The 12,414-nt window shown below is 45.3% G+C and overlaps 1 long non-coding RNA gene across 3 annotated transcripts; it reads right to left on the bottom strand.

Annotated features, from left to right (window-relative positions):
* Positions 1-9,316: 9,316 nt before the first annotated feature.
* LOC103690528 (uncharacterized) lies at positions 9,317-12,211 on the bottom strand. 3 transcript variants are annotated; one of them, XR_015629123.1, is made up of 5 exons: positions 11,858-12,211; positions 11,166-11,271; positions 10,271-10,375; positions 9,882-10,048; positions 9,317-9,412 (listed from the first exon to the last, which is right to left on the bottom strand). It is a non-coding gene; the product is annotated as an uncharacterized LOC103690528 (long non-coding RNA). The 3 variants fall into 3 exon arrangements; XR_015629125.1 differs by having other exon boundaries at positions 9,911-10,048; XR_015629124.1 differs by having other exon boundaries at positions 9,938-10,048.
* Positions 12,212-12,414: the final 203 nt, after the last annotated feature.

Below are 12,414 nucleotides of genomic sequence, written 5' to 3'. Positions count from 1 at the left end.
GGAAGACATGGGTTGTGTTCCTTTTACTGCTGGAAAAGGTCATCCCTTTCTTGCACCTACCCCTCCAGCCTCTGCTACATCTGTCCCTCCCCTTTCTTGTTGCACTGCAAGAGGTCCTTGTTTCCCACAGGCTGAACAAACTGGAAGCTTTTCCTGAGACTCCGGCTGGATTTTAAGTTATCAGTGCTTGAGGAGAGACTACCCAGAGGAAGCTACAACCCACACCTCGGGTGAAGGGGATGCATGAGAATCCTGAATGGCAGAGAAGGAAGAAGGCTATGGGTACAAGTTTGCACTGCTCCCAGTGATCCTAGAAGCATGTGGAGTGTGTAAGGGAGAGTACTCAGAAGTGTCCTTCATTCTTGGGAAATAGTCTTTCTGAATATTAATAATACTGGTCCTCAAGGCAGCTTCTCTTAAGGCAGATCCAAACTGACCCAAAGCCGTCCTCTGCCCTCATTCGGTTAAGTAGCAGATGTGTGATAGGAACACACACAGAGACCTCACAAGCTATGGTGTAGACCCAGTGTATGTGTTGTGGTTCCGACAGTTTTTCCTCCATGGGGAAGGGCTCATCCTTTAGAGTATGTCAGGAGAATCACTCACTCATCGTCTCCCTCTTGTTATAACCCAGACCTCTTCGCCTCTTCAAAATGTATCTGTTTCAGCCCTCAGCGCGCTTCCCAGGGAGGATTCCAAGACCCACAGAACACACTCTTGGCTCCTTCTTTCCAAACCTTAGTGGGATAGCTTTTTCTATCTCTTATCTTCTGGTTCTGCTGTCAGCCGAAAGTCATATTATTATTTAAAAAATCCATGATAAATTTAAAAGTGGAAAAAATGTATGAATTTCCCCCATGTGGACAGATGGAATACATTATCTCCTATTCGGTGCCTATTAATCTTCAAAACGCTTATCTTTCAGTAAACATTTTAATTCAGGCAAAGAAAGGTACAGGGGTAGGAGATGTCTTACTCCAAACTTAGCATCTAAGGGAAACATTCAAAAACAAAACGAAACAAATCCAGAGTTTCTTTCTTTCTTTTTTTAAAGATTGATCTGTAGAGGCTGGAGAGATGGCTCAGTAGTTTGGACCCAGGTTCACAACCATTCATAACTTCAGTTTCATTTCTATTTTCCTGGGATGGAGAAATGAACAAGGGTACAGTCATACTTGTAACTTGTACATGTATTGAGCCAAGACATTTTAACTTGACTGCATACAATAGGTGCTTATAAGTAGTATAACTGCCTTGATGCATAGTATATAAATCAATGTATTATTGCTTCCCAAAATAGTATATGGGGTGGAAAGGAGTGGATCTTATTTTTTTTTTGTTGGACATTTTATTTATTTACACTTCCAATGTTATGCCCTTTCCTTGTTTTCCCTCTGGAACCCCATATCACATCCTTCCTACCCCTGCTTCTCTGAGCGTGCTCCCCTACCCATCCATCCTCTCCAGCCTTCCACCCTGGCATCTCCCTACATTGGAACATCGAGCCTTCGCATGACCAAGAGCCTCTCCTCCCACTGATGCCCAACAAGGCCATCCTCTGCTACATATGCAACTGGAGCCATGGGTCAGCCCACGTGTACTCTTTGGTTGGTGGTTTAGTCCCTGGGAGCTCTGGGGGTCTGGTTGGTTGATATTGTTGTTCTTCCTATGGGATTGCAAACCCCTTCAGCTCCTTCAGTCCTTTCTCTAACTCCTCCATTGGGAACCTCATGCTCAGTCCAATGGTTGGCTTCGAGCCTCTGTATTTGTAGAAATGCTAGCACCAAGTCTTTTTATATTTTTATATTAATACTTCTGTTATATGTTGTAATATTTCTTGACAATTACTGCCTTTTAAATTGGTGGAATGAAAATTAGATAAACACGATTCTGGCACTCAAAAGCCCGAGGCAGGGGAATCAAAATTTGAGACCAGTCTGGGCTACATAGTTAGACTCCGTATCAGGAACAATACAAAGAATTTTGGTGGCATGATCCATCACTGATTTGAAGACTTATTTTATTCTATTCTCGTTTAAATATCTCCAATCCAAACAGGGGAAGATAGCTTTATACAGTGTACATCAGTCTTCTTGGGCGACTACAGGAAAGGACCACACGACTAGAGGGACTCTGAATAAAGAGAAACCATCACTTAATAGTCCTAGAGTTTAAAAGTTCATGCTCAGAGTATCCACATGGTCCAGCTCAGGGCTGCAGACCTCTTGCCTTCTCGTTTGATTGGATGAGATTCCCCCTAGTTCTCTGGCCGACCAGGACCACATTAATCCCCTTCCTGAAGGTTCCACCTTGACATTAATCACCTGTCCCAAACCATACCTCTAAAACGCATCATACTGGACTTTAGAACCCAACATGTAAATCTGAGGAACATGAGCAGTCAGGCTATAACATTTAGGATAATTTTTTTTCTCTCTCGGCTATTTTAGTAGCCACATACGCTGTAGTTTTAAACGTAGCCAAGTTTATCTCTTCTGTCTTCACAAGGCCTCAGAAAGGAAGCCTCTATTGGCTTCGATGCTGTGGTCTTTGAAGAAATGTTGAGAGGTTGATGCACATTTCCAAATATCTCAACTTGGTGGGAGTACACAGAAAATGTCTCGTTTGGAATCCTGTCTCAGTTGCAATCTAAATATTTCAATGGAATGCAGTCTGAAGAACTGACTTTGGGGCTACCACTGCCTGATGCTTCACTTCTCTCTGGCTCAGTGACTCCTTTGCATGAGACTGAAGGACGCCTACCTTTCCTGCCTTGTTCTGTATACAAAGCCAGCCCTGCCTGGCTCTGGGTCAGGCCCATGTCCTTCTGGGAATGTACGGTGTGCTCTGAAGCCTATGTGAGCTGGTAGGCAGTGCTTCTGGGGACAGTGTAGCAGGCCTTGTGGTAGCTTCCTCTGCTTCTAGCTCTTCTTCTCCTGCTTCCAAGAGGGAGATAAAATGAGGGAGCTCCTTTTTGTCTCTCTCCCAGATGTGGCTTTGCCAAGATGCATAATTCCTATGTGCCTGACAGGTCTGGGGCACAAAAACCCACAGTTCTGGGTAGAGGAACTACTCGGAGTTTCTCCAAGAATGAAGAATTAGCATGAGCTAGGACATTGTTTGGAGGTTTTGCTTTCAACCCTGACGAGCATGTAGCATTGCATGGCTCACACATACCCATGCATGCACACACGCTCCCACCCGGGTTTACTTCCACGGTAGGTTTGCTGGGTGTTATCAAAATGCAGGTGTGCTCTTAGGTGTATGAGAAACAGGAGAGAGGGAGACAGGGAGAGGAAAAGCAGCCATGCTGCTAACCTGTGGAAATCAGAGGACAACCTCAGGTATCATTCCTTACTGGACAGAGGCTCTCTTGTCACTACTGTATGTACCCCAGGTTAGCTGGCCCTACAGGGGTCTAAAGAGCTTACTGTCACCATCTTCCCATGGGGAAGCAAGGATTACAGACATGTAGGCTACTCCATCCAGCTTTTACATGGGTTTGGGAATCCAAACTCAGGTTGTGAGGCTTATCCCACACATGGTTTTGCCAATGAGCCATCTCCTTGGCCAAATACTTGGGTTTCAATAGGAAGATTATATAAAGAAATAAACAGGGTTATTTAGAGTAGCACACAAGCTACTTGTTACTCTGACAAAATTAACTTAAGAAGTGGTTTATTTTGGTTCACAGTACCAGGGTGCAGTCCATGATGGCAGGGGAATCTTGGTGGGAGAAGCTTGAGGGAGCAGGCCACATGATATCTGCTCAATTGGGACACAGGGTCAGATGAATGCTGTGGGTCTGGCCATCCTATTAACCATCAAAAGCAGAGGATCAAAGCTGCCGGGTAATGTATGAGAGTCGCTGCACAGAAGGGCAGGAGAGAACCAGAGCCCAAGGTCCTTGATGCTCAGAAAGTGGTCTGTGTTGTATCCCTATGCAGGGCGTGACCTAAGGCATCCAGATCCCATAGGCAAGGACGATGCCTTCAGTCAGGTATGAGAACATTGTATTCCACAGAAGTTCATGTTAGAACAGGCCACTTCAGAGATGCTGGACACAGAGTCCAACATGAGACTTTGTCCAGGTTCAAGGAGTTAAATATGGGGGCAGCAGGGTCTAAGGCACCATGAGTAATGGGGATAGTCTAGGCTAGCCTGTAATTCAGGTCTGAGACAAGTAATTTGATGATGAATTTTCCTATGGGGTAGTGTGTGTACCATGAATGAGTGAGGTGATTAAACAAGCTAAGAAAAACAGAAAATTTTAAGGCATGGGATAATTGTCACAGACTGGCTTCTGATAGCGAGGACATTATTTCATATGACCTCCACCCAAAGTAGCTGGATCATGGGGATTGTTGTTCCCACATCTTTTGTGCTGTCCAGGATGTAGAGGAATTTTAATCTAGCAACATGACTGCTCTGGTAAGGGATCACATCCAAAGATATGATCCAGCCAGAATGTAGACACACCCTGGATTACAGTATATGTCTGGAATATAGACAAGGCCTTAGTATACACCTTTAGTCCCTAACACTGAAGGTAAGGTTAGTTTGTAGAAGGAAGCAGCCATGTTTGAAAGTGACATATAACAGGGGCAGACAAAGTGACAAGTCAAAGAAAGATCTGACAGAATGAGTCAGAGAGAGGATACGCCTAACACCTCAGCACAGGGAAGAGAGGCTACTTAAGAGCAGAGAGACAGAGACAGAGAGACAGAGAGACGGAGAAAGGTGTCATGGGTGGTTGGGTATGTGTGTGTGTGTGTGTGTGTGTGTGTGTGTGTGTGTGTGTGTGTGTGTGTGTGTTTACGGCAGTTTTACTGAGACAGATTTACAGAGGCAGGTTACAGAAAGGACAGGCTAGACACAGGTGAAGACAGAAAGATCCAGAAAATGAGAAGGAGCCAGAAGATTAGAACATATTGCCAAAGTTAGTACAAGGCCAGGCACAGCCATTCAGTCAGAAGCTGAGAGAAGCTGGACTGAATCAGTCAGCTTGGGAGATTAGCTTGTATAGAGGCTAGAAGCTTTCAGGCCTAGGCCTAGAGATAGGACAGTGAAAGAAATGCTCTGGGCTCAGCCCAAGCTGTGTATTTGTACAGCTTGGACATGGCTCTCATTTCGTCACTTCTGAGGAAATAAAAGTGACATTTATACGAGGAGGAGGTAGAGGTGTGCAGATAATTAGGGCCATTATATCCACTGGACATGGGTTTGTGGGGGGGGGGGGGGGGCTCAGAACAAACTCAGGGACCTCTTCAGCCAAGCTGGATTTAATAAGCAAGAATCAGTAAGAGTCAGAAGGATAAGAAACATGAGCTAGAAAATTCTGAGTCATTGTGGCTGCCTTGGGATTAGGAAGAAATCCTAGGCATAGTATCCAATTATTTGTTCCTGCCTTTCTCTTAGATGCTCTGGTTCTCAATGTCAAGTTCTACTGTATGCTAAGTAGATTCCCAATATTAACTGCTATCCCCCTCCTCCTTCCCCTCCCTCCTCTCTCTCTCTCTCTGTCTCTCTTTCTCTCTCTCTCTCTCTCACACACACACACAAATAAAATAAAACTACATTAGATCTTTAAAACATGGCATCTGTATGACACATGATACACAGAAGGGCAGATCTGCCCAGAGTTTTTAATTCAATACTAGTCATTCCTAACATTTAGTGGCACACTTTCTGCATGCCAGGTGCAGCTCTTATGCTACATGTGTTTGGTCTTGCTTAATCCTTACAAAGACTTTCATAGAATCTACTGCGTATTCAAGGACATCATCTCAGTTAGGGGTTTTACTGCTGTGAACAGACACCATGACCAAGGCAACTCTTATAAGGACAACATGTAATTGGGGCTGGCTTACAGGTTCAGAGATTCAGTCCACCATCATCAAGGCAGGAACATGACAGCATCCAGGCAGAAATAGTGCTGGAGGAGCTGAGAATTATACCTCTTCTTCTGAAGGCTGCTAGAAGATTGGCTCTCCGGGCAGCTAGGAGGAGGGTCTTAAAGCCTATGCCTACAGTGACACACCTCCTCCAACAAGGCCACACCTCCAAACAGTGCCATTCTCTGGGCCAATCACATTCAAACCAATACAGACACGGAGGTTGAGAGAGGCAGAAGGCCTCTAGTGGTACAGCCAAATGCTGGAACACACCAGCTGGCCTGCTCTCATCTACGGCAAACTTAACGTTTTTAATGTGATACTATCTATATCTGTAGAGTTTCCCATAATTCAATGCATACATAGCTGTGCCTCAGCAATTATTAAGCACCTACTAGGTATAAACACTTTTGCACACACTGTGTTTTAACCTTTGCCTATCTCAACTCTGCCAGTACAGTAACTGTCCACCCAAGGTCTGTGTGGCTGGTTCTAATCCTAGACATTTCTTCCTTAAGTAAGAGACCAACCCTTGCCCTCTGCAGAGGACTCAGAGATTACTCTCTTTCCTCTGTGTGTCTGTGTCATATAAAGCATGGGTCTGTTTTCTCTACCATCCAAAGGGCTAATAGGAATGGCTGTGGGACTGAGGGTTACAAAATAAAATCTAGGTCCAAGGTGAGCAACGGAAGTTATTTGCTAAGGATGTAGGCATGGCTGGGGATCTTCACAGCTGTAGGAGGGTTTCCATCTCACTACTGCCAATTAGCAATCAAGAAAAAGTCCTGCTGACGTGTGCACAGGCCAACTGTATTTACTCTCCTTTCTTAAGCAGTATGGAAGGTCCCAAGTACCTCCATTGATTGACTGAAGGACCTGAAACTCAAGCTCTATATTCATTCTATTTTTATACATAGATATAGAGATATAAATATATTCATATATGAATATATATTCTAGATTCTTCATGTGGGAAGAAATTAAATATTTATACTTTTTCTAGTTCCATACATTTTCCCATCTCTCTCTCTCTCTCTCTCTCTCTCTCTCTCTCTCTCTCTCTCTCTGTATTTCTTTTCCTTCCTTCCTTCCTTCCTTCCTTCCTTCCTCCCTCCCTCCCTCCCTTCATTTTTTTGGGGGGTGGGAAAGACAGAATTTCTCTATATAGATAGCCCTTGTGGACCTGAAACTCACAATGGAGACCAGGCTGACCTCAGACTCAGAGATCCACCTGCTTCTGCCTCCCAGGTTGCTGGGATTAAAGGTGTGCTCCACCACCATGTCTTATTTCACTCTTCTTTTGATGACTGAACAAAACCTTCTCGAGGATGTGTACCACACCATCATTATTAATCCATATGCCACTTTGATAATCCATGCCACTTGGGTTTAAGAAATGACTTGAATGGTGATGTCCAATAGCCATATCTCATTTGTCGAGTCTTCAGAGCAGATAAGCCTCTCTATGAATGTTGTCTTCCCCAGTCTGTACCACTTATTGGCTGTCCACTTTCTCAGCTTGCTACAGCTTGGTTCTCAAATGTCTCCTAAAGCTTCATGCACTGAAGGCTTTCTTGACAACCTGTGGTGCTGCTGGGAGGTAGTGGGACCTGGAGCCGTAGATCCATGTAGGAGGGAAGTTAGGTCCCTGGGGGTGTGCTCTTAAAGGGGACATTGGGACCTACTATTTCTGATTATGTGATTAAACGAAACAAGACAAAATATCATGACCCAAAACAACTTGGGAGAGAACACGGAGGAATGCTTACTGGCTTGCATCCCCTGGTTCCCTCAGCTACCTTTGCTGAACAGTCTATCTGCCCAGGGATGGGACAGCTCACAATAAGCTGGGTCCTCCAACATCAATTAGTAATCAAGAAAATGTCCTGAAGTCATGTGCACAGGCCAATCAGATATCAGATAAAGGCAATTCCTTGCTTGAAATAGCATCTCCCTAGGTATATTTAGGTTTGTGTCAGGTGGACAAAAACTATCTTTCACAGGACTTAGAATGCTCTCCTTCCTCCTCTCCTGGCCTCTGCGGGTAAGTAGCTGGGCTCTGCCAGGCGCTCCCTGCCACAGTGTTCCGTCTCAGGACAGACCCAAGGCAACCAAGGACTGAATGTAAGCAGCCATGGACTATATAAATCTTTCCTTTGTTAAGTTGCCCGTCTCAAATATTTTGTCACAATGACAGAAAGCTGATGAACACATGACCTGAGGCATAAATCTCTGGAGTGGAAAGCTTTTACAACTGAGATCATTAAAACAGCTTGAACTGCTCAGGAGATACTGCCCCTCGCTAATTTCACCGCTAAGTAAACCAGTAAGCTGGAGGAAGTCACCTTGAGTCACGACACCGTTGGCTTTCCTTGTTTTGTGTTGAGAAGGCAGGTCTTCCTAAGCCTTCCCTCATCCCCAGCTGTGGACCATCCCCGTTAGAGAAAACGTGACAAAATGTATCACTCTATCACATGACGACTGAAGATGCCATAGCCCAGAGCACAGGGAAGCCCCCGTGACATGGTGGGGCTTCATACCAGCTCTCTGTCTGGGATTCTGGATCAGACTCACAACACCGGAGGGTTTGGTTTGAACACAGGTGTGCCCTTGAGTTGTCTAATGGAAGAATTTTGCTGTTAATGGTTTTTCTGATGAGTAAGATGTGCTTTAGGCTCTGTCTAAATGATGTATTTCTTCAACCAAAGAGTGGAAACTCAGTTTGTACCATATTTTTGTATACTTAGAAACAGCTGTTTGATTGACTGGATCTTTAATTTTTCATGGGAATGTTTGATGTCAGGAACATCACACTGACAGAGTCCTCTGAGGGAAGAAAAGAATTTATATAAAAGTTTTTCCCCATAGCTACTTTATATTTCATGAAATGACTGTGAACAGAAATTTGGTGACTGAAGGAATAATCCCTTTTTTCCTCCACAGCAAAGTATCCAAAAATTGTGGTTACTGTTCCCACTCATGAACCTGCCCATCTGAACTTGAGAACTCAGGGGCTGTCTCCACGGCCTCCACCACTTTTCAGAACGGGCCTTCCAGCTTGTGACTTATTGTTGTGTATATTTTTGAATAAACAAGCTGAAATACTTGGTCAACCTGCTTAAGTCTCTGAGATACAAAAAAACAAAACAAAACAAAACAAAACAAAACCCCAGGCCAATAACCTCCCAGCATTGAGCATAGTGGATACCCACTACCTATTTATCAGGTAGATATTCAATCAATATTAAATAGTCATTAATGTTTAACACACTAAAATATTAACACATCGTTACTGTTATGTAGTAATAAAATACTGATATAAATTAATACACAACTGCTGATATAAGGTATACTGAACTGAACTGGGTGCTATGCCTCACAGTAGTACATATGGGCAAGAGAAATGAGTTGAATGCTGTAAGAAACGTTGGCTGGAAAGGAGCCAGTATTTATTGACTTTGTTGCAGATATTAAGAAGAGAGCTAGAAGCTGCAAAGATGGTCTCACAGGTCTACAGCCTATAGATGGGAAAATAAGGTCTTTGAGAGGTGAAGGAACTCCCTTAAAAGCGTACAACTAGTAGTCAGAGAACCTGAAGGCAACTGCTACTGCTCCTCCTCCCCTCCTCCTCCTCTCCCCCTCCTCCTCTCCCTCTTCTTCCTCCTCCTCTTCTTCCTCCTCTCCCCCTCCTCTTCTTCCTCCTCTCCCCCTCCTCTTCTTCCTCCTCTCCTTCCTCTTCTTCCTCCTCTCCCCCTCCTCTTCTTCCTCCTCTCCCCCTCCTCTTCTTCCTCCTCTCCCCCCTCCTCTCCCTCCTCCTCTCCTTCCTCTTCCTCCTCCTCTCCCCCTCCTCTCCCTTCTCCTCTTCCTCTTCCTCCTCCCCACCTCCTCCTCTTCTTCTTCCTCCTCCTCTCCCTCCTCCTCCCATCCTCCTCCTTCCCTCTTCCTCCACCTTTCCCTCCTTCTCTTCCTCCTCCTCCTCCTCCCCACCTTGCCCTCCTTTGAGCTAGCTCTCTCACACGGCTTCCCAGAGTATTTCTACTTGCTTGGAAAGTTCTACTACTAGACTGGTGTGGATGGAAAAGACTGTGAAACTGTCCGTGATGAAGTTGTGAGGCACAAGTAAGCAGATCTGTGAGTGCATCCATGCCTTGGCTCTGGGGGGGGGGGTGGATATAGGAATGAATTCTCTGTCTTCTAACAAAACACAAGGGCTCACCCCTCACCCCACCCTCCACTCACTCCACCCATGTCGAGTACAAAGTCCAAGCCCAAGCAAGAGAGGAAATCATGAAGGAAGGCTTACTTGCTGCAGGCAAGCAGCATAGAGGGAATCCTCACCCAGCAAAGCAGGAATCTTTCTCTGGAGAAATGCATACCTACTCTGATAGGAAAGACTGCTCCATGCTTGGGGAGCGTTGTTAACTCCTGTGCATGCTTAATTTGAGGTCATCCATCACATGGTCAAAAACAGCAGCAGAGAGCTGTTAGGTAGAGAATTTAGTATTACAATAAGGACAGCTTATTCCAGGTCACTCCAGAAGGATGAGTCAGTGGTTTGAGATGGATAGTTATACATTTCACAGGGCCAGTGGTGGTGGAGCTTTATTTGAAACGAGCCCACAAAGATCAAGAACAGTAAAGCCTGGAAGGACAGTAGTAGCTTCTCCCCCTGCGAGCACAAGTCACTGTGCCTAAAACGCCTGCCTAGCAGCTGACATCCTGTAGGTTTGGCAAGGTTCAGTGTTGGCATCCTGGGATCCTCATCTCCCAACACAACTGAAAAGGCACTGAATGAGGGCTCAGGAGACCCAGCAAAGCAAGAGAGAAGGAAAAGTTAGCAAGCTTGTGCTGGCACCCAACACATACACATTCAGCAACATTCAGGGGACAACAAATGTTAAGTTCGTAAGAATGCTTGGGGTTACTTTCTTCTCTCATCAGATTCAGCTGTTCTTGGACAGTGAGCTTGGCCGACGGGGTCTTCGGTCTTGGATATTTTATTGGGGCCATTGATGGAAAAGAGAAGGAAAGAGAGTAAATCTGTCTTGCTTTTGTGGGTATGGGGTGTTTTTGCCTGCATGCACGTCTACACACCACATCCCTGCTGATACCCGCCGAGGCCAGAAGGGGGCGTTAGATCCTCCCGGAAATGGAGTTACAGCCATATGAGTGCTGGAAATGGAGTCCTGGTGGTCTGGAAGAGCAGCCCAGTGCTCTTAACCTGTGAGCCATCTCTCCAGCCCTGCCTCCCTCCAGGTGAAACACTCTTACGCCATATTCCACGTTCATCAAATGAAGCAGAGCTGCTGCCAATCTGTGAGACTCTGCATTCAACTTTATGAAGCCTCGAGTAGAGGTGACTGTCCAGAAACTGAGACTGGAAAAAAACATTAGGCCTTCGTAACAGCCTACAAAGAGAATCCCCCTCCTTTGTGGTGATTTAGAAGCACTGTTTAAAAGTGTTTAAATGGTGAGAGGGAGGGTGGCATGGTGCAGGAGAATGAAACGGAGATCTCTTAGCCAAGATCTGCAGGTGTTAAATATAAACCCCCAAATTGGAGATTGCCTCTCCTGAGATTGGGAAGGAAATGGACCGGTGGGTGGATGGTGGGCTAGGAGCTGGTAAAATCAAGCCGGAAACTGAGACTTCAGATGACGCATCTTAGCAGTTACTCCCTCAAAGTTCCTTCCTTCTCCTGAGGGTGAAATCTGTGTGTGTTTTCTTTAGGCCAGATATCAAAACCAAAGCCTGGAAAGCCTTTTTGTTTTTCCTTCCTAGTAATCCAGGCCAATACCTTCCACGATGCAGGCATCCTTGATTAATAGCAAGATGTACTTTCTGGCTGTGAGGATACTGCCTTCCAAATCATACAGAAGAGGGTGGTGGAGCTGGCCACCAGCTATTAACCCCCCTCTCCGCCCCCGCCCACAGCTGTCTCAACCATGGCTGTTAGCATTCTCACCTCAAACCAGCTTTGCTGAGCGAGCCCGCAGTAGCTTCTGGTTTTCTCTTACCACAGAAAAGAGTCTACTGGACCTTCCTAAATAATCTTAACCCTTCCCAAAATAGATTAGGCTTACAGAGGTGGCTCAGGGGTAGAAAGTTTCCCTCATTTTTGTGGAGCCTTTGTAATACCCATCAGTAGAGGAACTTCCCTTAATTATCTGATTGGCTAAGAAAGATGACAAATAGCCAACTGCTGGGCTAAAATGAGGAGGCGGGTTTTCCGGTCAAGACAGGAAGAGGAGGGGGGGAGGAGGAGGAGTTGCTAGAGACCTCAAGGAAGGAGGACCGAGGGAGAGTTGTTGAAAGGAAGATAGAACAAAAGCACGTGGCCTAGAGAAACTACAAGTAATAGGGATTTCATAGCTGGGGAAGAAAGTGGTGTAGAGACATATCTTCCCAATATAGGTGTTCAGTTTATAAATATACAACCGAGTTGCGTTTTCCTTACATGGGCTTATTGGGGTTGGCAATTTCACCGAGACAAAGTTGCATTTACCTGGAATGGGTTTATTG

Source organism: Rattus norvegicus, chromosome 9 (assembly GCF_021556685.1).
Source record: "Rattus norvegicus strain SHRSP/BbbUtx chromosome 9, alternate assembly SHRSP_T2T, whole genome shotgun sequence".
NCBI lineage: Eukaryota > Metazoa > Chordata > Mammalia > Rodentia > Muridae > Rattus > Rattus norvegicus.
The sequence above is the reverse complement of the archived record's forward strand: the minus strand, read 5'-3'. Positions and strand labels throughout refer to the sequence as shown.